The sequence below is a fragment of the Lactuca sativa genome, chromosome 5 (genome assembly GCF_002870075.4).
Source record: "Lactuca sativa cultivar Salinas chromosome 5, Lsat_Salinas_v11, whole genome shotgun sequence".
NCBI lineage: Eukaryota > Viridiplantae > Streptophyta > Magnoliopsida > Asterales > Asteraceae > Lactuca > Lactuca sativa.
Genome location: NC_056627.2, coordinates 142,374,857 through 142,394,560, shown reverse-complemented (window position 1 = coordinate 142,394,560; position 19,704 = coordinate 142,374,857).

Genomic DNA, 19,704 nt, shown 5'->3' with positions numbered 1-19,704 from the left:
GCAGTGTTGATGCAGAGGGGTCATGTGATAGCTTATGCGTCGAGGCAGCTGAAGCCTCATGAGGCGAGATATCCCACGCATGATTTAGAGTTGGGGGCAGTAGTGTTCGCTCTCAAGATTTGGCGTCACTACTTGTATGGGGTTCGATGTACAATATACACGGACCATAAGAGCTTGAAGTATTTGATGGATCAGCCCAACCTAAATATGCGTCAGAGGAGGTGGTTAGATGTGGTCAAGGATTATGATTGTGAGATCCTGTACCACCCAAGCAAGGCTAATGTGGTAGCCGATGCGTTGAGCCGCAGGGCGGAGAGCACTCCACTGCGAGATGTATGTTTGAGATTGACTGTGATAGCTCCAGTACTGGATGCTATTCGTGGGGCACAGGCCGAGGCTGTGCGACCAGAGATGCAGAAGAGAGAGCGGGTCGTTGGTTTGGTTTCAGAGTTCGTTATGGATGGACGAGGGCTTATGACGTTTCAGGGTCGGATTTGGGTACCGTTCGTGGGTGGTACGCGTATTACTTTGATGGAAGAGGCTCATCAGTCGAAGTTTTCGATCCATCCGGGGGCTACGAAGATGTATTTGGATTTGAGGAAAGAGTATTGGTGGCCCTGTATGAAGAGAGACGTCGCATGGTTCGTTGAGAGGTGCTTGACCTGCCGCAGGGTTAAGGCCGAGCACCAGAGACCGCATGGCAAGTTGCAGCCATTGGAGGTTCCCGAATGGAAGTGGGAACAGATCACTATGGATTTCATCACCAAATTGCCGAGGCATGCCAGAGGAGTTGATGCAATTTGGGTGATTGTGGATTGGTTGACGAAGAGCGCTCACTTCCTTGCCATCAATGAGAGTTCTTCAGCGGAGAAGTTGGCGGAGATATATGTGAGAGAAGTGGTATCTCAGCATGGGGTGCCGATCTCGATTGTTTCAGACCGTGATGTGCGCTTCACTTCCAGATTCTGGAAGAAATTCCATGAGGAGCTGGGTACTAAATTGCATTTTAGTACCGCATATCATCCCCAGACAGACGTCCAGAGCGAGCGAACGATTCAGACGCTGGAGGACATGCTTCGAGCGTGTGTGTTAGATTTCGGGGGTAGCTGGGATGCGTATTTACCCTTGGCAGAGTTTTCCTACAACAACAGCCATCATTCGAGCATTGGTATGCCACCCTTTGAGCTGTTGTATGGTAGGAGGTGTCGGACCACCACTTGCTGGGGAGAGGTTGGGCAGAGAGTGATGGGCAGTACAGAGATCGTGCTTCAGATGACAGAGTAGATTCAGCAGGTCAGACAGAGGTTATTGACCGCCCAAAGCCGACAGAAGAGTTATGCAGACAGACGCCGGTCCGAGCTTGAGTTTCAGGTCGGCGACTTCGTTCTCCTGAAGGTCTCTCCTTGGAAGGGAGTGATTCGATTCAGGAAGAGGGGCAAGTTGGGGCCCCGGTATATTGGGCCATTTCGTGTGATTGCAAGGGTAGGCCGGGTAGCCTATCGTTTGGAGTTGCCAGCCGAGTTGGGGCAGATCCACGACACTTTTCACGTGTCGCAATTGAGGAAGTGTATAGCCGATGAGTCGGCAGTGGTTCCATTAGAGGATATTCATGTGGATGCGAGTCTGAATTATGCTGAGAGGCCTGTGGCCATCAAGGATCGGAAGATCAAGGTTCTGAGGAACAAGGAGGTACCTCTGGTGTTAGTTCAGTGGCAACACCGGAAGGGATCGGAGATGACCTGGGAACCGGAGCGCGAGATGCGGGAGCAGCATCCGGAGCTATTTTCAGAGCGAGACTTCGAGGGCGAAGTCTAGTCCTAGGGGGGAGAATTGTAACAGCCTGGAATTCCAGGTATCTTTATTGATTTGATTATTTTGTGTTTTGAGAGGGGACTCGGCGAGTTGGAGCTCAGACTCGCCGAATAGGGTCGCGATTCTGGACGCAGGATTCGTTTGGACTCGGCGAGTCCAGGATATGGACTCGGCGAGTCTGCGCTGTTTAATGAAACCCTAATTTCTCGGGTTTGGGACCTATTTAAACGGCCTTATGGCTGTCATTTGTGCTCACCAGTCCCTTGAGTGAAACCCTAATCGAGTGTGAGCGTTTGGAGCATAGAAGGAGGCTATTATTGATCTTGGAGGTGTCATTTTGCAAGGAAAGAGGAAATCAGCCAAGGGGAAAGCAAGAGGAGCCATCTTCTGAGGATTTGGAGTCCAGAGCATCTCTATTGGGGTAATATTTCGAGCTATTCTCTTCTATGTTGGTGTTTTCATTGATTTACGGTTTATTGAACCCTTTTGTGGCTAGATCTTGTGCTCCCTTGGACCCCTAAGAGATTTAGACTATAGATCTGGACCCCTAAAGGTCCAGAGTGTCCCTTTGCCCAAGATTTTGGGAATTAATGGAAGTTTGGGTTGGAACCTTTATGCTTTAGATCAAAATGTTCATTATAAGCCATGGGGTATGTTATGGACACCAAGATAGGGACTTTACGTGGTGAATCAGTCTTGAAAGGCTAGATCTATGAATTGATGGAACAGATCTGACCTTAGAAGCGAGTTTGAGTAATTGCATGGCATGGACTCGCCGAGTCCGATGAGCAGACTCGGCGAGTAGCTTGAAGATTGCCTTGGATCGGACAGTGAGTGATCCAGTCGAGTCACGGGTTGACTCAGTGGGTCAGGACGAGTTAGAGAGGGTCGACAGGTGGTCTGAGTCGAGTTGGGACTCGCCGAGTTGTTCTTGAGACTCGGCGAGTTGAGTCGGGGTGGCCCCGCGACTCTCCCAGGTGGAACTCATCGAGTCAGGGGAAGCACTCGACGAGTAAGAAGGGAATCCTATGGAGTCGACGGATACGTCTAGACTCGCCGAGTTGCCCTTGTGCACTCGCCGAGTCCGGTCAAGTTGACCGTTGACCATTGACCATTGACCAGAGTTGACCTATGTTTGACTTCTTAGGGATAGTCAAACTTAGAAGATAAAAGTATTAATAAGAGATGTATGATGTTATAGGGAGATTGTAGCTCGGCGGATCGAGCACGAGTGACTTCGGGATTTGCTAGCTTTCGATATTCACGAGGTGAGTCTTCTCACTATACCGTACCCGGAAGCGTTTGACTGTGAGACCGGAAGGTCGGATATCATATGTGATATATGTGCTATATGTGATAAGTTAATTTTTATGCGTGCTATGTATGTTTATGTGGGCCGGAAGGCATTATGTTATGGGCCGGAAGGCGTGTAATGTGGACCGTAAGGTTGGCGTGGGTAGGACCGGAAGGTTTACCTAGCAGGGATGGAAGTCCCCTGAGACACATGGACCAGAAGGTCAGGGCCTGGAAAGGCGTATATGCGTAAGTTGTATTTTGGGGAACTCACTAAGCATTTATGCTTACAGTTGTTGTGTATGTGTTTCAGGTACTAGTGAGGACCGTGGGAAGGCGCCGGCGTGATCTGTACACACTGATAGATGTTTTGTGATCTTGGGATTCATATGATTTGTATTCTGACATGACACTTGGAATGTTTATGCCTTGTTTGAATGAAAATACTTTATTTTGAAATGAAAATTTTGTTTGAAAATTTACGTTGTTACATTTAAGGCTCCGCCAGCCTTGGCTTCTAAGTTCTTATCCATCCCTCTAAGGGATTCACCAGCCATGTTTTCAGGTTTCAAAGCGTCGAGCTGAGCCTCCTTTATTTGTGTGGACAAGTGTGAATGGATAGTTAGAGTCAAAGATTTGACCCTACGACGAGAATATTCTTTCCGACTTAGGGCGTCGACTACTACATTGGCTTTACCCGGATGATAAAGAATTTCGCATTCGTAATCGCTGAGTAGCTCGACCCACCGTTGTTGTCTCATGTTGAGCTCTTTTTGGTCGAAAATGTGTTGTAGACTCTTATGGTCTGTAAAGATCGTGCTTTTTGTACCGTACAGGTAATGTCGCCAGATCTTCAGAGCAAACACAATTGCTCCTAGTTCAAGATCGTGGGTTGTGTAGTTAACCTCACGTGTCTTTAGTTGTCTCGAGGCATAGGCGATGTCTTTACCTCGCTGCATAAGAACACATCCGAGTCAATGATTGGATGCATCGCAATAGACAAAGAAGTCTTCTATCCCTTCGGGAAGGGATAGTATCGGGGCGGTGCATAAGGCTCGTTTGAGCATTTGGAACGCTTTTTCCTGTTTCTCTTCCCAGTCAAAGGCCACGCCTTTCTGGGTCAGGATTGCAAGAGGTTTCGCTATGCTGGAGAAGTTCTGAATGAACCTGCGATAGTAGCCAGCGAGACCTAGAAATTGACGAATTTCGGTAAGTGTCTTTGGTGCTGACCGGATCTCAATGGCTTTGATTTTGGAGGGGTCCACGTGTATTCCCTCTTCGCTAACAACATGGCCCAAAAATTCGACTCGCCGAATCCAAAATTCGCACTTTGAGAACTTCGCGTAGAGCTTCTCCGATCGCAATGTTTCTAAGATTTTATGGAGATATTGTTCCTTACTTCGAGAGTAGATGAGTATGTCATCAATGAAGACGATGACGAACTGATCCAAGTAAGGACGACACACCCTATTCATCAGATCCAAGAATACTGCGGGCGCGTTCGTTAATCCGAATGGCATCACTACAAGCTCGTAGTGCCCATAACGAGTTCGGAAGGCTGTCTTGGGAACATCCTCCTCTAACACTCGTAGTTGGTGATATCCGGATCGCAGATCTATCTTCGAGAAGTAGTTGGCTCCTTGAAGTTGATCAAACAAATCGTCAATGCGGGGCAAGGGATAACGATTTTTAATGGTAAGTTTGTTGAGTTCTCTATAGTCGATGCACATGTGAAACGGTCCATCTTTCTTCTTGACGAACAAGACCGGTGCTCCCCATGGTGAAATGCTTGGTCGAATGAATCCCTTCTTGAGAAGTTCGTTAAGTTGATTGGAAAGTTCCTGCATTTCAGCCGGTGCCAGACGATAGGGAGATTTGGCTACGGGGATAGCCCCTGGCACTAAGTCGATTCTGAACTCGACTTGGCGTTGTGGGGGTAAACCAGGAAGTTCTTCTAGGAATATGTCGGGAAAGTCGCGTACTTCTGGGATTTTCTAGATGTCCTTCAGTTCTTGACTTGTATCGACGACGTGTGCTAGGAATGCATGATATTCCTTTCGCAAGCACTTCTGGGCTTGAATGCACGAAATGATACGAAGGGTTGTACTAGGTTTGTCGCCATAGATAACTAAGGTTTCGTTGTTAGGAAGGTTAAGACGAACTGCTTTTTCAAAGCACATGATGTCGGCGCGAAGAAGACTCAACCAATCCATACCGATGATAACGTCGAAACATTTAATTGGGACTAGCATGAGATCTATCTTGAAAGTATGGCCATCTAAAGTTAAGGTACAACCTATGAATATGCAGTTTGTACTCTCTGTTTTCCCATTAGCCATTTCTACCATGAATGAATTATCTAATGCACATGGTTTTTGTTTAAGCAGGTGTGCAAATTTGTGACTTACAAAACTTTTCTCGGCTCCACTATCAAAATGTATGCAAGCATATGAGTTATCGAGGAGGAACGTACCAGTAACTATCGTAGGATCAACTACTGCTTCCTCGTGGCCTAGGGCCATAACTCATCCCACTCCTTCAGCCATTCCTGCTTTAGGGCAATTCCTCTTGTAGTGGCCCACTTCGCCACAACCGTAGCACACTTGGCCCATACCGGCGTTAGGAAGCTGGGCAGCTTGAGCTATTGGAGTCTTGCAGAAACGGACTGTGTGTCCCTTCCTATTGCAGTTAGAGCACTGCATCTCCTTGCAAGGTCCGTGGTGGTAGAAGTTGCACTTGGTGCACTTCGGGAGAGTCCCAGCATATGTTTTTGCTGGTAAGGGGTTCGCAGGGACAATGGGAGTAACTGTGGCAGCATTGATCGCCACAAGTTGTTGTTTCTTGGAGGATCCTTGCAAAGTCCCTCTTTTCCTCTTATTCCACCCCTTCCTGTTGTGGTTGGGGTTGGACTTTTGTGGTACAGGTATAGGGATTGATGTGTTCTGAGGTTTCCGGTGATCGATGAGAGATTATGCCAGCTCCTTGACGCTATCGAAGGTAATAGGCCTGGAAGCGATCACACTTGACTGGATCTGGGGCGACAGTCCCTAGATATATCTCTCTATCTTTTTGATCTCGAGGGCAACCATGTCAGGGCATAAGTTTGCCAGATCACAGAACCTGTTTGTGTAGGTAGTGATGTCGGATCCAACCATTTGTAAACCCCAGAATTCCTGCTCGAGTTTTTGTACTTCGCCTCGAGGACAGTACTCTATCATCAGCATGTCCTTTAACTTTTCCCAACTGATGGAATATGCCACCACCAAAGTCAGATACTTAACATGGCTGTTCCACCATGTTAGTGCTCGGTCAGAGAAGGTATAATCTGCAAACTTGACCTTGTTGCCCTCCTGGCAAGCACAGATTTCAAAGACGGATTCCATCTTTTCGATCCATTGTCTCAACACCATAACACCCCCAGTTCCATTGAAGCTGCGGGGTTTGGCGTTTGTGAAGTCCTTGTAAGTGCATTCCCGAGGGTGTCCATGGCTTTTGCCGTGGTTCGAGGGAGGTGCACCTGTTCCCGATCCACTAGGGACAGGAGCGTTGATTGCTGACACAGCAGCTGCAACTGCTGCTGTGAGAGCTGCCTGGAACTTGTTGGCATCGAAAGGATTAGGTGGTTGAACAGGTACAGGTGGTGGTGGAGGTGGTAGTATCGGTGTTTCGTTGTTTGGATTACGCCTGGGATTCCTGCGTGGCGACATCCTTAACTATACGTTTAAAAGATGACGAAATGGATAAGAATAAATTATTAATGAATGTGTCCCATGGACTAAATCCCCATAGCCCAACAACAAAAGGAATAGTATGACTAAATGAAGAAGATAGCATTTGGATAATAATTTCCATAAGATTAGATATCTGTCAATAATACTGGAATTACAGATGTAACAAGTTCGGGAAAATGGCTTAGAAGTAGGCCTTACATCAACCACGATGGGAAATTTTGACAGAATTAAGACTATATCAAGACCTAACAGGTCCAATATTTATAAACACAGGAAATTAGACCAAAGTTTTACATAAACTAGGTTATATCCATAAGATGAGTCGACGAGCTTCTATCGGCGACGAGAGCTGCTTGCATGAGTCCTCGATCCCGACATTAGACGTTCAATGTCCCTTATGTGCCTGTCCGACCTTGCTTGCTGAGCTCGAAGTTCTCTAACTTCGGCTTGGGTTTCAGCAAATTCCCTCTGCAGATTTGCATTGCGTACCAGAGTCCTTTCATGAGCAGAATCTAGTTGGCGAATGTGGACAGTGTTAACACCAGAGTTGGCGTGAACTTCCAAAACTTGATTGATAGTCGCCTGAGCCATTATCGTGTTCCGAGAAATCCTACGCACCATGATTGGTAGGACTCTATCAGCAGAACCTCCTTCAGTTGTGGAAACTTCGGTCTCCATTGAAGGGAATGGGTTGACCCTGTTCATGACTCCATGTAATCAAGTTAGTGGCCCGCAAGGGTGTGGGTCCTTGAAACACAGGACGAGGGTTCAGGTTTGGGTTTTGAGCAGCTGGGGGTAGGTTGTTGACTTCTGGCTCCGAGTCAGAACCATCGGAAAAACCCTCAGCATGGTGATCATCCAAAGGGATTGGGTGATCATTTTCTGGTTCTGCCTCTAGCCAACCAGCATTGCCTTGGTTCGAGAAGTACGGATCACCGTGGTGAAATCCAGCCATTTTAATCTACGCGAGAAAAGGGATTATAAGAAATAGCTAAATAGACGAACTGACTAAGATAATTACAGTAAGACCAAATACCCCTATGGTATTTCTTTATGGTTGTGCTGGTAAGTTTTTAAACTTGTTGCCACATCACAACCATTCTTGGGCATATGCTAATCACTCCTTGGACCAGCATAGTTGATCAGGCTATGCCATTCCCAAGACTGACCATATATCCCCAGGCGTACTTGTGATATTCAACAATCGTAATACTTTTGTTCTTGTCATAGTGACATTGATTTTAGTATGAATGCAGGCATGTATACTTACTTAAATATTTTATTATTTATAAGTATAACTCTGAGACAGAGTGTTTTAATCCCATGTATTTATAGTTAGTATATCTTTTATGGGTTGATATACTATATTCACTATAAACAATGCTCTGATACCAATCTGTCACACCCCAAAACCACGAATGGTGGAAACGTTCACGGGTGGAGGACGTCATGTACAGTATCACAACAGTGTAATATAATAAACAAGCAACAACATCATCCATTGCATTATAAGTAAAGTTTTAATACATGTGTGTTCTTTCATTGTAGTAAGACACCAAAAATATACAATCAAAATAAAAGACGAGACTTGTCTGCTCCGTCTTCTCAAAACCTGGCCTCCGTACCTGTCTACTGATGACCTGAGAATACAAGTTATTTTGAAAGCGAGTATCAACTTTAAAGCTGGTGAATTCATAAGTATTTAAGTGTCATTGTCTTGTTTGTGAAAATCTGTTATGAATGCCATGTAAATCGTTAAATGAAAATGTTGATGTAAGATAGCTTTTCCTTTCTATTGACTAGTACTAGAGTACCTAGTCTAACTCCTCGTTTATGTGAAAGCATCACAAAATAAAGTAAAAAGGAAAAATCTAATCATGTAAGTGTTATTGTCTTGGGTTACCAGGACAAACACGACATTGCCGAAGCGAAAGATAGACCCTATGGACATCCGAAGAGTGTCCCCTCATCCGAAGAGGGTTAGTCCCATAACAGCGTTAACCTAATGATCATCCGAAGGTTCACATCTCATCCACTGTTGCAACAGTTGGACAGAGGGATGGTTAGTCCCATCACTAACTACTAAATAAGTCACAACCTTAGACATCCGTAGACGTTCATCGACCACTGGTGCTAATTAGTGGGATTCGGAATGGTAAGTCCCGCCGAAATATCCCATTGAACCAGGATAGGAAAGACAATTTACACAGTAAGTACTAATAAATCATCCTTTTAGTTCTAAGTACAAGTATCCAAGGTAAGTAAATACAAGATAATGCACTTATGTAGAAGTGTTCTTGTATGGTATTCATGTAAGTGTGTTCATGTAAGTGTGTTCATGTAACAGGTAAGTATATGTAAACATATTCATGTACAGTTTTCTAAAAGGTGCACCATAGCGGGCGCCAAGGCGCGCCTTGGCATGAGGCGCGGCGTCGCCGTTACGAAAAGCTTCATAACGTTGCTGTTAGGCGTGGCGCGTGGCAAGGCGTGCCATGGCGCATTATGGCATGTTATGGCGCGTGCTTTTTCATTTGAGACACGTTTTTTTGCTCTTTTTTATACCTTTTCTAATCGGACATACAAGTATTGTGTTTTTTATTAACTTTCTGTTATTAGTTGTTGATATAACATTTCTAAAAACTAGATATATTTGATATAAATTTATATTTATACGGTAATGTAATTATAAATTAATACAAAATCGCTGCCTTACATCACGCCTTGAAAAACGTCATGGCTCGCCTTAACTTGTTAAGCTTGAGGCTTGGCCTTGCCGCCACGCCACGCCTCACGCCTTTTAGAACCTTGCTCATGTATCATGTAATCCTAAGTACGTGTACTCATGTATCATGTAAGGTATTGGTATAGACTCATGAATGAACTGACTCTTGTGTGATTCCTTGTAGTAGTAATAATGTTTGAAATCTTCTAACTATCCCTATGATAATTAACTGGAAGGTAAGTGGTTGTTCAAGTAGATTTATGCACCCTCGATACACCAGGGTGTGGGAAACTGAATGAAGGATGAAAACTATAATCTCTAGCATATAAATGAACATATGCGCATAAGTATAGTTTGATTCAAGAAGGTAAAATAATGGTTTTGCAAGATATCTAGGAGTTTTGAACAATAATTAAGAATGACATGATGTCATTTTAATAAACATTTCAAAACTAATACTTTTGTTATCAATGTATTTTAAGATAGAAAACCACTTCATGTGTCACCTTTTGAAATATGTGAAATCTACTGAGTGAAAACATAGTTATAAAATACATAAGATTGATTTAATAACATATTGTTTTCTACTTGTATTCCCCCCCCCCCCCCCCCATTTAAGCATTTAAAATCATTTAAAATATTGATTAGGGGTATGAACTCACCTGTAGTTGGTGATTGGGATGAAGTGAACGGTATAGAATTGCTAGGTGTCAAGCGAGGACTTGTACACACACTACGATCCTAATGAACATATAATCACACATATATGCATTCAATTAGTCTTAAATCACTAATTGATAAAGTTAAGACATCCTAGACATAATAAACACTTTATATAAGTGTTTTAAGCCCTGAGGATTGCATCTAAGCTATTGTGGGACAATGTACTTGGGTTTAGGGTTCCAAAGGAACCTATATGTGAGTTTACTCCCCATATACTAACACACATGGAGTTTACGGTTGTAAACTCTTGAGTTTACGGCCGTAAACTCCCAACCATGGGGTATTTGTGTGTTTTGAAGTCCCAAATGATTTCTAGAATTATTCCAACTTGGTGGTTCAATTCTTGAAAGGGTTTAAGGTCTAGAAACACTCCATTTATGAGTTTACGGACCTAAGGCCATTCCCCTTAGAGTTTATGGCCGTAAACTCTAAGTATGGTGTGTTTTTGTTGTTATCAAGCCTCATGCATTTGAAGGATAGGTTCTAGTCAATTGTTTAAAGCTAATGAGGACCCTAGGCACACTTTGGTGCCCTTGTTTGGTGTTTGCGGCCTAGGAGCATTACTAAGGCCATAAACTCACTTCAAGAGGTGATTTTGATGCTTTCAAGTCTCTTGCACATGTGGTATTGGTTCTAGACTTTTATTCCAAGCATATGAAGACCATTGACACACTTTGGTGCCCCTTTAATGAGTTTACGGCCCATGAACCATGTCATGGCCGTAAACTCACTTTGAAATGTGATTCTTATGTGTTTAAGGCCTTAGATTTAATGGGAAACAATTCTATGTAAAGGTCTAGGGCTTTAGGTGTTTTAAAAACACCCTTTTGTCCATTACAATGGAGTTTACGGCCTAAGATTGCTCTTGGGCCGTGAACTCCCATGTGTTTGTGTTCCTTGAATGTTTTCTTGTCCTAAATACATATACAAATGAGTCTAGGGTAGTTGTATAACACAAGGGTCGGTTTTGGCTTTGTTTCGGGAGTTTACCGCCCAAGAACACCTTGGGGAGTAAACTCCTAGATCTAGTGATTTAGCCTTCTAAATCATGTTATAAACACATAATAAGCATTCTAACACTACTAGAAAGAGGTACTCACGATATGGGATAAAAACCCGAAGATCCGTGAGAGAGAAAATGGTTTTTCTCTAGTTGGAAATGTGAATAATGAATGAATTTGGTTCAGAAATCTATTTATAGTCCTGAGATATTTTTGGCAGAAAATATTTTTATTCCAGAAATGATCTCTAATATAATAGAGTGTTGGAATAAGAGTGTTGCGCAAAACCCTAGTGCACCCACTCTCCTGATATTTCCTGAAGTGTAAACCTCCACATCCTCCTTCATGTCCTCATCAATGTCCTCTTCCTCGAACTCCAACTCCTCCGGGTCCTCTTCTGGCTCTCCCTCGAGCCATCCCCCATTCCCTTAATTGGGGAAGTAGGGATCTCCACGAAGATGAAACGCAGCCATAGCGTATGTATGAGAATATAAGCATAAAAAGGAGATATAAGAAAATACAATAAAGGTTTCACTTACTGTCAAAGTACTCCTATAGTATTTAATTGTTTTTGTTTGATTCCTTAATCTCTTGGGTATTAGGTTGAAAAGTTTCAAATTCGTTGTCCACCCTGATCACTCCCAAACACATGTTGGTCGTATTTTGAATAAATATAGTTGATCATGCTATATTTATCCCCAATACAATTACATATTGCCTGGGTTTAACCGCGATGTCCAACTCTTTAAAAAAAACTTTTAATTGTTTCTTATTTTTGTTCAGAGTGTTTTAGTCCCATTGTATTTATAGTTGCATATCTTGTATGGTTAGATATGCTAGTTCACTATAAACAATGTTCTGATACCAATCTATCACACCCCCGAATCGGGATGGCGGAAACGTCCTGGGGCGGGTGACATCATATTGAAATATGATAACAATTGAATATGAATGAAACATAGCAACAATAATCATCATACATTAGGATATCAACATACATAGTCTACATCATTTTGTTTGTTTATGAATTACATCCTAATACATAATGTATGATAAATCAACAAAAATACATCAAATATCCAAAACTTCATAGCTGCCAAACCGGTTAGTGTGTTCCTAAGAATACAAGTCATTTTGAAAAGCGTCAACATAGAATGTTGGTGAGTTCATAAGTATGTTTGTATGAAAACTTTGTAATAGTTTGTAAACCTCCAGAAAATCCAATATTTTCTTGTAAAAATAGTTGGTGAGTCTTGTTTCAAATCATGTATAATTGCATGTGTATTCTTTGTTTATCTTGTTCGAAAATGTATAGAGAGTGATTCCCAGAAAATCCTGCATTTTCAGTTTTATGAGAAATTGTGGCCATAAACCCTAAGACCGTAGTGATGTGGCTAGTTACAAAATAGTCGACACAATTTTTGTACTTTGTAAAAATGAGTGGTGTGAATATTCAGCGAAATTCTTATAATAGCATTGTTATTCTCTATGTGAGTCGTTATAACCATACTAATATGACGGAGTGTCTGTCTCGATGTTTTTCAGGCGTCGGTTTCTAAGAAGATATTTGTCACCATAGACTACTCTGTCTAGCTGTAACGAGCAGCTCAGGTGTGGGGTGTCAACCTCATATAGATCTATACACAAACTCTCGTTCTCCCTCCAGTAGACCTTAGTTATAACTACAAGGCTTACGGTGTACACTAAGTAGGTACGAGTGAAAGAGTGTCTCACAAGAGCCTTAACGAAATTTACGCAAACATTGAATTTCATTATTTAACGTTATAAATAATGTTACTAGAGTGTATTTTCGACCCATAAGTTGTAAGTGACAAAAATAGTCCTTTTTACAATAAGCGTAAAAAATAACCTATTATTACCAAAATTATCAATAAAGGCCCAAATTCTACTAAAATGTCAAAAGTGGCCCAATATTTTATAAAATGCAAATAATAGCCCATTTTACCAAAAATATTGAAAAATGGCCCAATAATGCTGAGATTGTCAAAAATGTCCCATTTTTACTAAAGTTGACAATAATAGCCCACTTTTACAAAAATATTCATTTAAGGCCCATTTTTACAAAAGTGTTTAAAATAGTCCATAGTTACTAATAAGCCCACTTTCGGCCCATTTATACTAAAATTGTCAAAAATGACCCATGCTTACTAAAAGCCTATTTTCAGCCCATTTATACTAAAATGTTCAATAAGGACCAAGTTTATTAAAATGTTCAAAAATGGTCCATTCTTACCTTTAAGACCAAAAATTGTCTGTTTTTAGTGAAAGTTCCATATTTTATCATTTTTCAAGTTTTCATGCCAAAGGTTTGTTTAAACATATTTTTGGACTAATTTTTGTGATAGTTACTGTGCATCAAGTGAAACAAATTTCATTTAGAAGCTAGATTTCATTTTTAACAACATATTATGTTAACTAAGTCCAACATCTTGAGATTTAATTAAAATCTCGAGTTCTTGGACTCTTAGCATGGATTTCATAACATTTAACACACATATCATAAAACACATGCACATGCAAGCAAATATACAAAGATTTACACAAGACTTTGACTTGTTCCCCCCACCCACCCTAAAGAAGGAAAAACTTGAAAACAAGGGGTATGAAGCTCACTTTGGGGCTTGATCTGTTTTGAAGAGAAAAAAAGGAAGTTTTCGGCCTAGAGTAGTTTGAGGGATAATCTTAGTATAAGATGAATTAAAAACAACTTGAGTGGGATTATAAACTTACCATGTTAATGATCTTTGAAGAAACCTTCTTGAACATACACTCACAACTCACAATTTTTGGAGCAAGAAGGGAAGAGTGAGAGAATTTTCTTGAGGATTGAGAGAGAAATGAGATAATTGTGGGTGAGTTTGAAATGAGAAGTGAGAGAGATGGTGATGGTTCGACCGAGTATATGGAAAAGAAGGGAGAGATAGAGATTTTTGCATGATGGGTAAGAGCTTCATGCATGGGTGCATGAAATATAATACCTTGTTGTATGTGATGCAAATGTGACATGGCACTCAAAGTCAACCCCTCTCATTTGTTCCCTTTTTCTCTTTTTTTTTTGTTTTTTAATTTCGATCAGGTTTAGGGAAGAAAGGAGAAAGAAAGAAATTGGGCTTGGTTTGGAAGGGTAACCGAGAACACATTGGCCCAATAAGGATTTTCGACCCATGAAGGCCTATATATGGGTTTTCGGCCCAATAAGGCTAAATGGAAAGGTTTTTGGCCCAAAAGGTTAAATGAAAGAGTTTTCGGCCCAAAGGCCCATTAAAGGTTTTCGGTCCTAGAAGGCCCATTAAAGGGTTTTCAGCCCAAAATAATACCCTATGGAGGAATTTGGCCCACTTTAGTCTAAGGAAGATGTTCACGTCCCAATAAAGCCCAATAAGTGTCTTACAGCTCATAAGGGTCATGTTAAGGGTTCATTGGCCCTTTAAGGCCCAATAGGAGAGTTTTGGTCCATTAAGAGGTTTAGACCGAGAAAACTTGGGCTAATGCCCAAAGTTTGAGTGAACATAGTTTATTGGGTTAGATTTTGGGCTTACACGAGGAAGTTTCGACTTGAAACAAAATTTTTGGATGTATACACTTCTATAGTATGTAGTTAATTTATACTACACATAGTGTCTCTTAGTTACACAAAGAAACTATTTGTACATGGATAGAAATTTATAGCCCTAAAATGCTAGTTGTGACACAAATGCATGATATCACATAACTCAGCATAATCATATAAGACCTTTCGGTCACACTGTATTACCACTCAGATAAGTATAGTGAGAAGACTCACCTCATAAGTAAAGCAAGTATGTCTCGTACTCGGACCACCGGTCTAGCCTCCGCCTAACATATATTGTAATTAACTCTAATTAATAAACACCCCACTAAAGATGTTAGGCTAAACACTATACTAATTCTCAGAAGGATAAAATACCATTTTACCTTTCCATGGCCTCCAAATTCCACAGTTTTACCAAACCCTAAAATTCAACAAAAGTCAACACCAAGCGCATACATTGGGCGTATAGCCCTTTACGCTCGGCGTACTACTTCACCATGCATGCATCGGGTAACTTCGACGCTACGCTTCGCGTATCTAGGAGTACGCTCAGCGTACGTCCCAGACTTACTTTTTCCACTCGCCTGGTCTTAATCCGTTAAGACCATAGCTATAATCTCAGATCTGGACTCCCAAAAGGCTAATACACCATAAAGTTTGTGACTTTAAGCCTTAGCATGGCTGAGCAAGTCTAAAACTCATAATCTCTCACTCTTTACTCACAAAAGTTCTCATATATCATGCATGGGGAGATCTTGACGTCCAAGATCCCATTTTTATGAGTCCACTCAATAGAGACACTTAAAAGGGACAGGTGTTATGCTCTGGAGTTCAACAAACTCATAAAGCTTCAAGCCATGGGACATAAACCCTAAAATGAACCATAATATACACAAAACAAAACAATGAGAAACCTTTAAGCTTGATACCTCCAAATGATGCACCAACCACATGGAAACTCAGATCTAAAGCTTGGACAACAACTTTATGATCTTCAAAGCTCCTTCATCACCCAAAGAATCCCACAAAGATCACTCAAAAGCTTCAAATGGCAACTCAAGCTAAGAAACATAAATTAGGGTTTTAGGGGAGTTGAAGACTCAAAATGGTGGTTGGAAATGAGGCCAACATGTTCCTTAAATAGGGACACACCACACAATTAGGGTTTTCACTCTAAGCCTAGTATGCCCAGCGTACTAGGTGGCCTCCACGTCTATAATACGCACATGAGTACACTGAGCGTACACACGCGTACGCCCCACATACTCATTTGCCACCTTTCTGTCAATTAGGGGCTAGCTTTGACAATTCTATAAAAGTAAGGGTTATCGATACATACCTTATTTCGGGGTGTTACATAAATAATGGAAGATAAGGGAGAAATTCAAATCCCCTTATCCTGAAATCTCGCCAAGCAATTATGAAAGGAAAAACCAAGAAAAAATCTGTAGAGAGAGAGAGAGAGGTAATATGTTACCTGGATCAGAAAACAGAGAAAAAGATGTCGATTTCCATGCGTATGTATCAATGATGGTAGTGTTGTGGTGCGATGGTGAGAGCGTAAGGTATACTCACATTAAGATGCTGATGGTTGTAAGAAAGAATAGAGGGATATTTGGTGGTATTGATGTTTACAATTTTCTTTATTAGGCTTTTTATTAGAGCAATTAAATGTATGCCCAGAAGATGCTAGTTATGTGGAAGAGTGCTTGATATAGGGGAAGGCGGGCTAGAATGGAAATATTTTTGCCGGGATCTCAGACTTTTGGAACGACTCCTCGTATTAAAGGAGCGGGTCAAAACTAATGCATTTGTTTATTGTACTTATAATCTAAAAGCTTATGCTACTTAAATTATAATATTATCATATTAATAGATAGTTGTATTTTAAGCTTAAATGTTCGAATGTCTTTAAAAAATAATATTATTATATTCAATCTGTTTTTAGAAATAATGAGATTTCTTATATATATATATATATATATATATATATATATATATATATATATTGATTGAAACGACAAATAATTTAAATATCTCTTCTGTCAAGGATTGAACTCATGACCTCTAGTGAGTTGTTAGATTAGAAACCTTCATGAAAGCCAATATTGTGCTATTATTATATTGAAGTGTGATTGTCCGTATATGTTAATATTGTGCTTTAATAAATGAGACTTGATTGATTAATAATTTTAGTTTCTTTTTTATTTTTTAACATGAGATGATTAAGATCGTTGTAAGATAAAGTGATCTTAAAAAAAAAAAAAAAAAAAAAAAAAAAAAAAAAAAAAAACTTTTGATGAAAGAAAAAAAAAATACTATAGATGTAAAAGATAATTAGTTACTTCAACAAATAATTGTATTTGATTTGTGTAGAAGTATGTTTTCCGAATATATCAAGAGTTACAATTTTGGAGATAATTGATCAAAATATAATGAACATTTTTTTGCTTAAAGTGGACCACATCTCACTTAGAAAAGGAAAATACTATATTTATTTATGACCAATAGTGTATATAAAATATAATGATTAATTATTTTAAAATTTAAATCATGACTTTTAAAATTGAAAATATGAATATTGATACATGTCTAATTTTTCCATAGCCTAATCATTATACTTCCCAGTTACTTTTCTTACTTTATTATTTTGTAATCGTTATTAATTATATTATTTAGCAATTACATTTTAATTTCCAAGTAATTTATTAAATTACTTTTTACTTATTTAAATATTTAAATTCAAACTTTTTTTTTCAAAGTTAAGTTAAATACAACAAATATATAAAATAATTATATTTTGCAAACTATGATGTACGACATTAAATGCATTATACAGTAAGTTATAAACTTATTTTTGCGTTGTTTTTTGTTGGCTTGATTTCATTTTTATAGGTTAAGAAACACATAAAAACAAACTACTAATTAAAATTTAAATAGTATTACAAAAAATTAAATTAAAAAAGTTCTACAAAATCATAGTTTTCTTTAAAATACTTTCACTATATATCGCATTTTATTATTTGATTTATTGAAAATACTAAAAAAATTATGGGTTTATTTTATGTTCTTGTAATTTATTTATAATTAAAAAATAAATATTAAAACAAATTGATTAAATATTTTGTCGAGCGATAATGCCGAAATAGGCGGCACCGGATACATCAAAAAATTATACACATATAAATTAAAGATTAAAAACTATATGTTGTCGTCACTTCTCCGAACCACCGAAACCACCGAGTCATCGTCGTGGACCACCCTCGGCTACCAAGTTTTCAACTAGTCGAACCACAGTTTAATATTATTTGTTTATTGATTCTGATTAGCTTATGTATAACTCGAAACCTATTACGAATTAACATATAACTGTTTCGCCTTTCGGGTTAACTTATGTATAATTTGAAAACATCAAAATATTTAAATTAAAATTAAAACACCGTTTCGGATTAGCTTAAAATAAATATATATAATTTATTAAATAATAAGGTATATATATATATATATATATATATATATATATATATATATATATATATATATAGAGAGAGAGAGAGAGAGAGAGAGAGTTGGCTAAAAAGACACCCCCATTTTATCATTTAGACACTCTATATAATTTTTAATATATATATATATATATATATATATATATATATATATATATATATATATATATATATATATATATATGCCTAGGTTATTCTAGTCAAAGTAATTATTATGTTATTTTATGCATAACTGTGGGCCAATCAACTTTACTTATTTTAAAAAAAGTGATTAATATATATTATTGAATTAAATGTAATTGAAAAATATCATCTAATTTACTTACAATGGTATTTTAGTCAATTAGTATAGATTTAATAAAGGAAAATTTTATATTTTAAGGGATCGTACATTCTATTAATTTTAAAAATCCGATTTTGGGAATTATAACTATTTTAATTCGGACATTCTTACAGAATCTGTTTATTTATTTAATTATTTACTCAAAAATAAAAATATTCTTGAACCATAAATAATCAAAATATTCTTGAACCTAATTCTTGATCATGAATTTAAGAACTTCTTGTAGAATAACAAATTCTTAAATAATAAATTCAATTATAAAAACAAAAAATACATTATTTTTTATGGAATAAAAGTAAAAATGGTTAAGAATTACATTTATTGTTAAAGAATAAAACTAAAAAAACTTTCAAAATGGGAAAGAAAACATCAAAATCTAGCAACGACTAATAGATTCTAAAAGAATAATGTAGTTCGTTTCAGTTTTGTGGTCTGTTCTTCAAGCATCAACTTCTGTTATTCCAACAGAATAGAAATTCGTGATTCTATTCTAACAGAATTGGAATACGTGATTCCATTCCAATAGGATGAGAATCTCACCAATGTCATCCATTGAATCATCTACATAAACATACTTGATACATTTTCAGAATTCAACCTTGTCAAGATCTTGCACTATCCACATAAATGAAGTGTTAAATCAGAAAAAAAAAAAAAAAAAAAAAAAAAAAAAAAAAAACAAAACAAAACAAAACAAAACAAAAAAAAAACAAAACAAAACATAAATTGAAATATGAATCTATTCATGAAATGCAGCCAAACTAATTGGAATTACCTCATAAGTCTTGCTTTTGTCAAAGCCTGCAAACACTTTTATATTGAGCATATTAAAATAAAACATCAAATCCATCTATTTCAATATGTCTTTCTAAGAACCCACACAATGGATAGTCTTGCATAGCATTATCATAATATAATAGAATATGATAAAAAGCTTTCAGTAATTAAAAAGCATTAAGTAAAATGTAAACAATTACAGTGGTCAAAATAACCTAC